Source organism: Meles meles, chromosome 15 (assembly GCF_922984935.1).
Source record: "Meles meles chromosome 15, mMelMel3.1 paternal haplotype, whole genome shotgun sequence".
NCBI lineage: Eukaryota > Metazoa > Chordata > Mammalia > Carnivora > Mustelidae > Meles > Meles meles.
In genome coordinates, this window is record NC_060080.1 from 60,625,812 (window position 1) to 60,636,066 (window position 10,255).

Here is a 10,255-nt window from a genome sequence, read left to right on the forward strand (position 1 = left end):
AAAGGGGGAGGTCCTGAGCTGGGCTAGGGATGGGCTTTCTCAAGGGCAGGGAATGGGAAAGAGAAAGGACACCTTGAGACAGACTTGCAGCCCGTCAGCAGGACCCAGGCTGCCTGGGTGGCTGACAGCCAGGAGACAGCCTGCTTCTAGGGCACCAGACACCGCCTCTTCCCAGAGACCATGAGGTCTCAGCCAACAGAAAATCCACCTGGGCCTCCTTGTGCATTTTCTTATTCTCAGGAGCCAGGAATGTGCCACTTCCTTCTGTCTCTCTGACCTCAGCTACACTCAGCAGAACAGCTGGAGATTCTCCAAAAGCTATTTGCCTCCCATCATCTGGCAACAGGCAACAGGCAGACTGAATAACCATCACCTTTAATTTTTGTTTTCTTGAAATAAAATTCCTTAGAAAGAGCTCTGAAAATGAGAAGAAATCCCAATTTGGCAATGCCATTGAATGTTTCCATATTTCAGAGCAATTCAGTCTCTGGATTTTGAGAGAAAGAAAGGAGAAAGGAAAGAAGGAAGGGAGGGAGGAAAGTAGGTAGGAAGGAGGGAGAGCGGGAAGGAAGGAATGAACTGGAAAGGACCAAAGCAAGAAGCTAAATTTGATAATGAAGATAAAAGCCCTAGCAAAGTTCTCACTTCCCCAGATCGCTGGTGGGACAGGGCCAGTGGCTGCCCAGCCTTTCTCACCACATCACCCAACTCTGGGCCCATTTTGAGGGAAGAGCTTAGCAGTCTCTACAAGCCCAACCACTCTGGGCCTGGCCTGAGGCTGGAATATGCCACTAGCCAATTTAGACAAGTTCACTCTTGTATATTAAAAGTTGCCTGCGGGCGCCTGGGTGGCTCATTTGGTTAAGCGGCTACCTTCAGCTCAGGTCATGATCCCATGATCAGGTCATGATCCCTGGGTTGAGACCCTTATCAGGGTCCCTGCTCAGCAGGGAGCCTGCTTCTCACTCTGCCCTTCCCTCCCCATGCTCTCTAATAAAATCTTAAAAAAAAAAAAAAAAAAGTTGCCTTATAGCATATGCAAATTAAAAATTAAGTGTGCCTGACATAACAAAGTTCATCTGAACGTTTTCGGAACAATAAAGGTGTTCTTTGACTTGGCCCTCCTGTGCTATGCTGACAAAGGTGAAAGAGTTGACTGTCTCCTCTGGCTGACCCCATGGCCCACATCCAGGCATGGCTGTTGGGGTCCCAGGTTGCCTCCTATCCTATTCCAAGGATAACACATCGCTCCATTAGACTCCCCTGCCGCCCCCAGCCCAGCTAGTCCCCTTCTGCCTCTGATGGCCCTTCTGTTCAGCTTGTTAGCACCATACTCAGGGAGCTCTGTCCCTGAGTATGAATAGGAGCATCTTTGGATCTCTTGCCTGTCCTGCCTCATCAACTGGACTAGAAGATTTTACTCTCTAGTTCTCCCATGTTCACAGGTGGGTCTGGGATGAACAGTCTCCACTCTGACAACCACCTACCCACAACACCCACATGCACGTACACACCAGTTCTACCCAGCAAACTAAAGATGAAACATGGTGGTGACAAACCCAGGAATAGCCCAAGTCAGGGCCCCACTTGCAGTTCTACTGGAAGCCCCTGGTTTTTTAAGGTGACAAATGACTGTCCTTTGGACTTTCAATTAAATGTCAAATGATTCTTTCATTTGAGGGGTTCTTTTGTCCCTCCTGGAAACCCTGGCAGCACAAGAGCCAGGGTGACTGTGCTCACACACCCCTCCCATCTACCCCGGGCAGCCTCAGCCCCCGCAGCAGCTTCTTTAAGAGTAGGGAGGCGGTGGGGCCGGCTGTCTTCACAGAATCGCGTGGAAGAGCACCAGAACTGGGCCCCAGCCCAGCCACGGATGAAGTGGAAAAGAACAGTCATAAAGGCAGGAAAGGAAATAACTGTAGCCCTTACTCACTGACCAGACTTCAAGCCCAAGTCTGCCCAACTCTGAGGCAGAGTCCCCGTTAAACACCAGGGATGCAGAGCCTTCAGAGCCAGACCCAGGTGACCACCATGGTGCTGAGAACTCGGTTTCTCTCAAAGAGGTCCCAAGACACAAACACCTGTTTTCGCAATGAGCACCTGCTCTCTGATCAGAAAAGATAACAGATAGGGCATGTGGAAAGCCGAGTAGCAGGCAGACATACCTGTCACTGCCAGCAGGCCCCGGAGAAACTCGAACACTGCCTGAGGCCCTGCCACCTGGCCCTTGGGGAAGTGGGAGTCTATGGAGCTGGGGTAGGGGGAGCCCAGTGGGCCAGAAACTCCCCTACTCTCCCAGGCCTGAGTCATCACAGTCTCACCTGACCCTGTAGGCAGGAAAGAGAACCACTAAATTTTAGCCACAGGGCTGAGGGCTTGAGAGGCTCCAAGCAGGGCCATTAAGGAGCAGTCTCCCAATGAGACTAAGCAGAGCAAAGTGAGACAGAACTCTGCCAGGAACCAGAACATAAACCTTCAGTTGGCACCTGGGGCAGAGGCCCATTCTGCCCTTGGGAGTCCTTGGCTTGGCACCAGGACTCCAGAAGTCTCTAGGATAGGTCCAAGTTCACGTGTCCATAGAACGCTAAAGTGGGAAGGGACCTTTTGTGGGACTTTTCTAAGTCTTTTCTCCTCTGTGGGTCACAGTTCTGTTTAGCATATTTAGCTAGACAATAATGGCCTTGAACAATGTCCATGGGTCTCAACTCTGTCTGCACATGGGAACGACCTAGGGATGCCATGACCATGAGCTTGTGAATTCTGCAATTGCTTCCAAGTAATCCGGGGAGCCGGGTGTTGGGAGTATCAGTGGAGGGAGCGCTGTCCCAAAACTGGCCAAGACTTGTACATGATGGGCAAACGGAGGGAGAAGATCATTCTGTTTAGTGGACTGTTTCTGAATAAGAAGTTAAAAAAACGAAACTACTAGTGTCCTAAGACTACCTATTCCTGATTCTCACCTGGAATCTATTAAATTGGATTGTCTAGGGGCTGAGGCCCTAGCTTGGGGTTTTAAAAAGGAATCCCCAGGTGATTCTGCATGCATCCAGGATCGAGAGCACTAGCTAGATGCTCTCCATGGTTCCCACATGCAGCTGAGCCCGAGCCACCCATATCTTCAATCAGACATAGCAAGTCACATTCAGATCTCATTTGCTTTAACTGCCCACTGCTGGAGCCCCTCCTCTCAGAGGGGACAAGACGGGAGGAGGGTTTGAACAAAGGCCCTCAGTTGTACTTAGAATAGGGAACCCCGGTTAGGCTGTAACCCCAGGTTACAGTTCGTCCTCTCTGCCCTGAATGCTGAACCTTCAAACTGGCTGCTTCCTAAGGCCTCCAGGGCCACCTGTGTCAGCTCAGGGAGGATGGGGGAGTGCCCCTCCAGGTGCATCGGGAAGTTCTGGACAGGACCGATCCCCCTCACCTTTTATAATGAGCTTGAACTGGAGCCTCATTTTCAGTCTCCTGGTGTGGCCAAGCAAATCACATTCCTATTGCATTTGGTTTGACTTCCCAGCAGACACTAAATGTTCCTGGATGGCTTCCCAGCATCCTTTCTTTACCTGATACATTTCAGCGTCTGGGACCAAGCAGCAGCAAACACGCTCAGTTTGGATTTCCCCTCAGGATGTGCAGCTTCCCAGGGCCCCGGAGAGGTTCCACCTTCTTTCACCACCCCATCATTCCAGAACACCGACTGGAGACCCCTGGACCCCTCACCCTCGGCCACCCAATCCGACAGGCTGGATTTCCCTTCACTCTCCACATTGGTACAGACCTTTACATTCCAGACTTAGCAAACTCCTCAGAAGCCTCCCCTTCTCTTTTAGACCATTTGTCCTTTCTTTTTTTTTTTTTTTTTAATATATTTATTTATTTGACAGAGAGAGAGAGAGATCACAAGTAGTCAGAGAGGCAGGCAGAGAGAGAGGAGGAAGCAGGCTCCCTGCTGAGCAGAGAGCCCGATTCGGGGCCCGATCCCAGGACCCTGAGATCATGACCTGGGCCGAAGACAGAGGCTTTAACCCACTGAGCCACCCAGGTGCCCCCCCATTTGTCCTTTCTTAACGACCCATCAGCTCTGCAGGGGAGAGCCTGGGCCTTTCTACAATACAAGGACTTCTTAGGTTATATTACTACTTCGTTACACAGGTGCCTCTTACCGACTTTTCTGTTGCTGAAGCTGGTTCTCCAATTTTGGCATTTAAGTCCTTTCCTGTCTCATTTCCCACTACTTCGCTATTGGAAAAGAGAAAAAAAAATTTTTTTTAAGCTTTCTGCTTTGGTCTGTCTGGTCTGCTTACGTCGCCCAAATGTTCCTTGTACTTTTAAGTCTCTGCTGAGGCTAATCCTCCTGCTTTGAAAAATGGATTGCCCTTTTCTCTACCTGCCATCCTTAGTACCTGTCAAACCAAGCAACAATAATAGAGGCTAAAACTTTTTGAACCTGTGCCAACAGTGCTAAGCACCATCTATGCATCATTTTACTTACTCCTCAGTTACTTAAACAACAACAACAACAACAAAAAAAAAAACAAGCAAACAAACTTTAGACTTACAGAAAACAGAAAAGTTGCAAAGAATAGTACAGAGAACTCTGTGTACCCCTCACCTAGCTTCCCCTAATGTTTAAGGGGGATGATGGACAATCATCTTATACAACCATAACATCTTATACAACCATAGTACAATTATATTTTTTCCTCCCTAATGCCCTCTTTCTGGTCAAGGATCCCAAATTTGGTTGTTGTGTCTTCTCGTTCTTGAATCTGTAAACCGTTCCTTAATCATTTGTTGTCTTTCATGACCTTGCTTTACTTGATGGGTGCTGATCAGTTATTCTGAAGAAAGTCTCTAAATCTCAGTTAGTCTGAGGTTTTTCTCATGCATGGTTGAGGATCTGTGCTTGTGGTAAGAATGCCTCAGAAGCGATGCTGTGTCCTCAGAACCATACCAGAGGCTTCATGATGCTGACTGGTCTGCTTCCAGTTAACCTTGAGCCCTTGATGAAGGTGGTGTCTGCCAGGTTCCTCCATGGTAAAGCTTCTCTTCCTCTCTTCACAATTCACAAGTACCTTGGGGGAGATACTTCAAGACTATGCAAACATCCTTTTTCTCCTCTGATTCCTGACCACAGAGTTCACACCCACCATGGATCTTGCTGGCAGCAGCTGCTACTGTGATGTGGGTCTAAAGGGGATTTCGTATTTCATGAGGGTCCCTGTTTGACCCCCTTGATAGAGGACAACACGGTGGCTCAGATTTATACAGGAATTTGACCAAGGTCCTAATGCTCTTTGGCACAGGGTCAGAACTCAGGCACCAAAGCCCTGCTTCTGACACTAAGCTCTTTCTTCTCCTCTTTGAGGAGCGGTATTCAGCAAGTACTTGCGAACCCCGTGGTCCTGGAAGATTGAAGAGCTCATGCGTATCGAGAGGAGGAGCTAGAACCAAAAAATGTCTGGCTTCTTTCCTTTTTCCCAGCCTGAAATGTACTGCGGCTGCACACACACCTGGATCTATGAACAAGGGTGAGGGGCAGAGGGCATAAGCCTGAGGCTCACTGATGGGACAGGGGTGGGAGAAAGTTTGAGAGAAAAAGGCAGAGAAAGAAGGGCTCATAGTACCAGGTTCATCATTTTACAGATGAAATGGCTAACTCCATGTTCTAGGGTTTTATTTGTTCATATCAGGCCATCAAGAGCAAAGTTATTCAGGAGAATTTACTGAACTCACTGGTAGGAAGTACAGCCTGGAAGCTCAAGTGCTTCCCCTAATTACTAGCATCTCTGTGCCTCTAAGTTCACATTTGTCCATAATACAACGAATATTTACCGACCACCTCCCTTCCATGTGGCACCACAGTGAGAGCTATGGGGAATACAGTCATGAGCAAAACCAGGGTCCCCTTGGCGCAGTGGGGAGGGGTTGGTTTGTCCAGTCTTTTCTGGGCTGTGGGTGGGGTAACTAAGCTAGAAGCAGCAGCCAGAGCAACAAACATACTAAATGAGGTCTTGTACAGGCTGGAGAAAAGGTCAGGGACTTGCTTAAGTTCCCATGGAGCTGCAACTTAGGTCTTACAATGCCAGTTTCAGGGGTTTCCCTATGCCAACATGTTCTTCATTCATCTTTGTTCACTTTTTAAAAGATTTTATTATTATTTATTTATTTGATGGGGGGGCAGTGCGGGAGGGAGAGGACAAACAGAGGCTGATGCAGGGCTTGATCTCACCATCCTGAGATCATGACCTGAGCCGAAATCAAGAGTCCATGCTTAACCAACTAAGCCACCCAGGCACACCCATCTTCATTCACTTTTTGATGCAGGAGGCAGAAGGTAGCAGGAGGAGGACTGCGGTCTCACAGTGCAGGTGTTAATGATGGGCATGCACATAGGGCTAGGGCCAGGGCAGAGGCAAGGAAGCTGGACATGTGGAAGGACTGGGGCTGAATGGCACAGGGGATTGCTCATAATGAAACTACAGGCTGAAAACCCTGAGAAATAGCCTTCAGGAGCCAGTTTCAGGCTTCAGTTTCCAACTCCTGGGTTCTCTGCTCTTATAGCAACTGTCAGCCCACTGATCTGGCTACCCAGGCCAAATGCCCAGGACCTGGATCCCAGGTCTTCACAGTGGACAGGGTAGGTGAAAACCAACCAACCAGTGTTGAGTGTGGTGACAAGTCCTGGACTAGGAGTGGTCTTGGGGTCTCTTCCTAGCTCAGCCAGAGTATCTGGCCCTTCACTTGTCAGACTCTAGTCCACTCACTAGATGCTGAAGGAAGGCAGGCTCAGAGGTTTTCCATCTGAATCACCAGATAAATTATTAAAGTAGATCCCAGGCCCATACCAGAGATGATGTACAGGAGGCCTGGAAGTAATCTTGGGGACATGCCTTGTAGCAAATACCACCAAGGAACTCTGGGCCATTCTCAAGCCTGGGCCCCACTTCAACTAACAGTGTGCTTGGTCACCTCTGTGTTCCCTGGCAGCATTTTCTTGGGCAAGCCAGGTGCCTTGGGCCAAGTAGAGAGGAGGCCACACTTTCCAGGGGCTCCCTGTTAGTGTGGGATAGGCCAGCAGAAGGGCCTGTCTTCTCCAACTGACCAGGCAGGGGTGGCCAAGCAGGCCACCTGCCTCCAGGGAACCAGAACCCACAGTCAAGCTTCGGGAAGCTGAAGTGGCAGAACCTGAGGATGAGGGCACAATCTGCTGTCTCTTCAGGTGTCAGACATCGTGCTTACCTCCATCTGCCCCATTCCCTGGTGACGTTAAATTCCAGCCATACCAAAGCTCATTTGAACATATTTGTTTACCAGAGAGCAGAGTTCAGGACCTGAGACCTGAAGGTTTTCCCCAGACTCCAGGAAATCAACAAGTTGAGGAGACCTACAGGTCTACAGGTGTCTGAGGAGCTAACCAGAGACCCCAGGACCCAGTTCCTTTATGGGAAATCACATACTCACCAACTGATAGCTCTGAATCTGTCCTCAAAGCTCCATCTTTCAAGGTTTTCTTCCTCTATAAAACTGTCCCTACACCCCCAGCCATAATTACCTGCTTCCTCTTCTATAAGTTGGCTAGTCATTCTAGTGCCCATCTCCAACACCAGCTGGAAGTAGGGACTGTCCCATCCCCCCCCCACCCACCCCCAGAGAGCCTTAGCAGGTGTTTAGCAAATTGAAAATAGAATTGGGATTCTTGGATGGCTCATTTGGTTAAGCATCCGACTCTTGATTTCATTTCAGGTCATGATCTCATGGGTGGTGAGATTGGGCCCCGCACTCAGCAGGGAAATTTTCTCCCTCTGTCCCTTCCCCAACTCACTCGAGCTCCCTCTCTAAAAAAAAACCTTTAAAAAGAGAGGAAGGAAGGAAGGAAGGAAGGAAGGAAGGAAGGTAGGTAGGTGGGTGGGTGCACAGTCACACAACTGCACACATAGCTTATAATTATGTTGGAAGAACAATCTAAGAATAAAGGAGTTCCCTTTGACTCTAAGGACTCATTTCTCCCACAAAAGACAGAGACAGTTAAGAACCATGACGTAGCAGGGCTGGTAGAAGGCAAAACCTATTCACATCTGGGTGTGAGGTGGTCCCCAGAAGCGAGGAAGGTTTTGAGACACAGAGTTCTGCAAGCTAATGGGAGTCCTAGAGTCAATGAGACTGGAGAGGAGCAGCTGTAGTCCATACAGAAAAGGCTTAAAAAAACAAAAAACAAAACAAAACCTAGTACTCAAAAATGTTTATGGTAAGATTTTTAAAAATAAGGTTATAGTGACATTGGGGCTGACTGTGAACATGCTCTTTTCCCCTCTGGTTAGGAGTTTATGCTGACCACATGAAAATTTGATTAAGCAGTACAGTTTGTTTGGTAAGTTTGTTAGTGTGTAAAGCCGTTTTGGCATTGTTTGTGGAAATGAAACGTTAGCCCTGGTTGACTGCTTACAGAAGTCTCTTGTTGTGACAGGCTGGAAAATGAACTCAGTGAGAATGTTTATGTTCTACATAGTGACTGGCCAAGAGAATTAGTCAAGAAGCAGAAACATGGGCACTGCCTGAATGCCACGTGTCTATGACCCAAGGGCAATCTGTAGTAGAAGGCTTCTAAATTCCTAGTAACTTACTTTCAACCTCTGGGGACAATAAGGAAGTTCCCAAAGGCCCTTAATCTCAAGATGAAGCAGATTTCAGTGATATATAATCAGGGGCTGCTGAGGGGTCATGCTGAGGCCTTGCCTCTCCACAGCTGTAGCTGTCCTAAAGACAGCTGTTCCACAGCTGTAGTGTCCTAGCTCTCATCAACCAACACACAGATAAGCTATTGTTCACAAAAACCCACTAACTCCCAGTGATTCTCCCTACTGTCACATCTGAGACCTCCCTCACAAGGGAAGCAAAGATTCAACTAGCTTACAATTTTCAGTGAGAAATTCTACAGGGCCTCAAAATTTTATACCCTTAGGTATTCACCTGAGAGAACTGAAGTTGTGCAAAGTTGTACATGAATGTTCATAGCAGCTTTATTCATAATAGGTTGTGCATTTCCTTAAAAACTAATGTTAAGTTTACTTCAAAACCAGAACTTAGTTTCTCCTCAAACTGTCTGCAGGATTCCATGCTGGCAATGTCTGAGGATGCCTCTTGAAAGAGACTCTTTGGGGTCAGCGATCATGCTCACAAATATCTAAGAACCCTAACTGCACCAACCTGGCCCCGAGTTTGCTGCCGACATAAGTATGTTGACAAGCAGTTGGAAAAACCTCTCCAAAAGGCCCAAATTCTCCCGAGTTTTCTACTCTAAACTCTTCTGGCCTTAGTATCACAATCCAAGAGTTCATCATCTGGGTCATCAGTACCATGCTGCTGAAGGCCACATGGCTGGCTTAGCACCATCACACATTACCTCTTGATCTTTATGAGGTGTCAAGATAGGAGATTATGTTATACCCATTTTGCAGATGAGGAAACCAATCCCCACAGAGGTGAAGTCACCTGCCCAAGGCTGCACAGCTGGTCCATCTTGGACTGGGATTGAACCCAGGTGCTCTGGTTCTTGCAGTTACTGAGGTTGCCCTGTCATGAGCGGGGTGAACTACTGGAGATAGAGGATTTCTGAGCTGCACCAAAGCATGACGGTCTTAGCCCATGCAGGCTTCCCCTGCTGCATACTGTTCCATCAGCTCGGCCAGGCTCTATTTCCTATCCTGCAGTGTGGGCTCACCAGGCCTTCATAAACACAATTGACCTATCAGCCAGCCTGGATGCCCTGCTGGGATGCCCAGACCAAGAGATAGGGTTTTAAAAGTCTTGGGTTCTAACCTGAGCATCTTACAAGTACTAAATAATTCCTCACAATAGCCCTATGCAGTAGGTTCTGTTAGCATCCCCATTTCACGGAGAAGACAGAAACATAAAGAGGTGAGGAAACTTCCCCATCCTCTCACAGCTAGTAGGCGGCCAAGTCAGATCTACCATCCAGGTCTTTCTCTGACACCACATCTGGGCTCTAATCGGTCTTCCCTGAGGTTGGAGGAATAAGCCAGAGGGAAAATGCTGGTGCAAGAAATGAAGGTCTTAGCTCCTTAGCAGTGGCAAAGCCCTGATCAGCCAGAGGCTACTAGGGCAGCAACCCCTCAGGTAAGACCACAAGTAAGTGGCAGAGAAGTCAGTAAGATTAAAGCCTTAATCACAAACTTGGCTCAGAGCCTAGGAGCAAAAGCTTACAGCAGCCTCGTCCTGGGCATCCCGGCAGCCC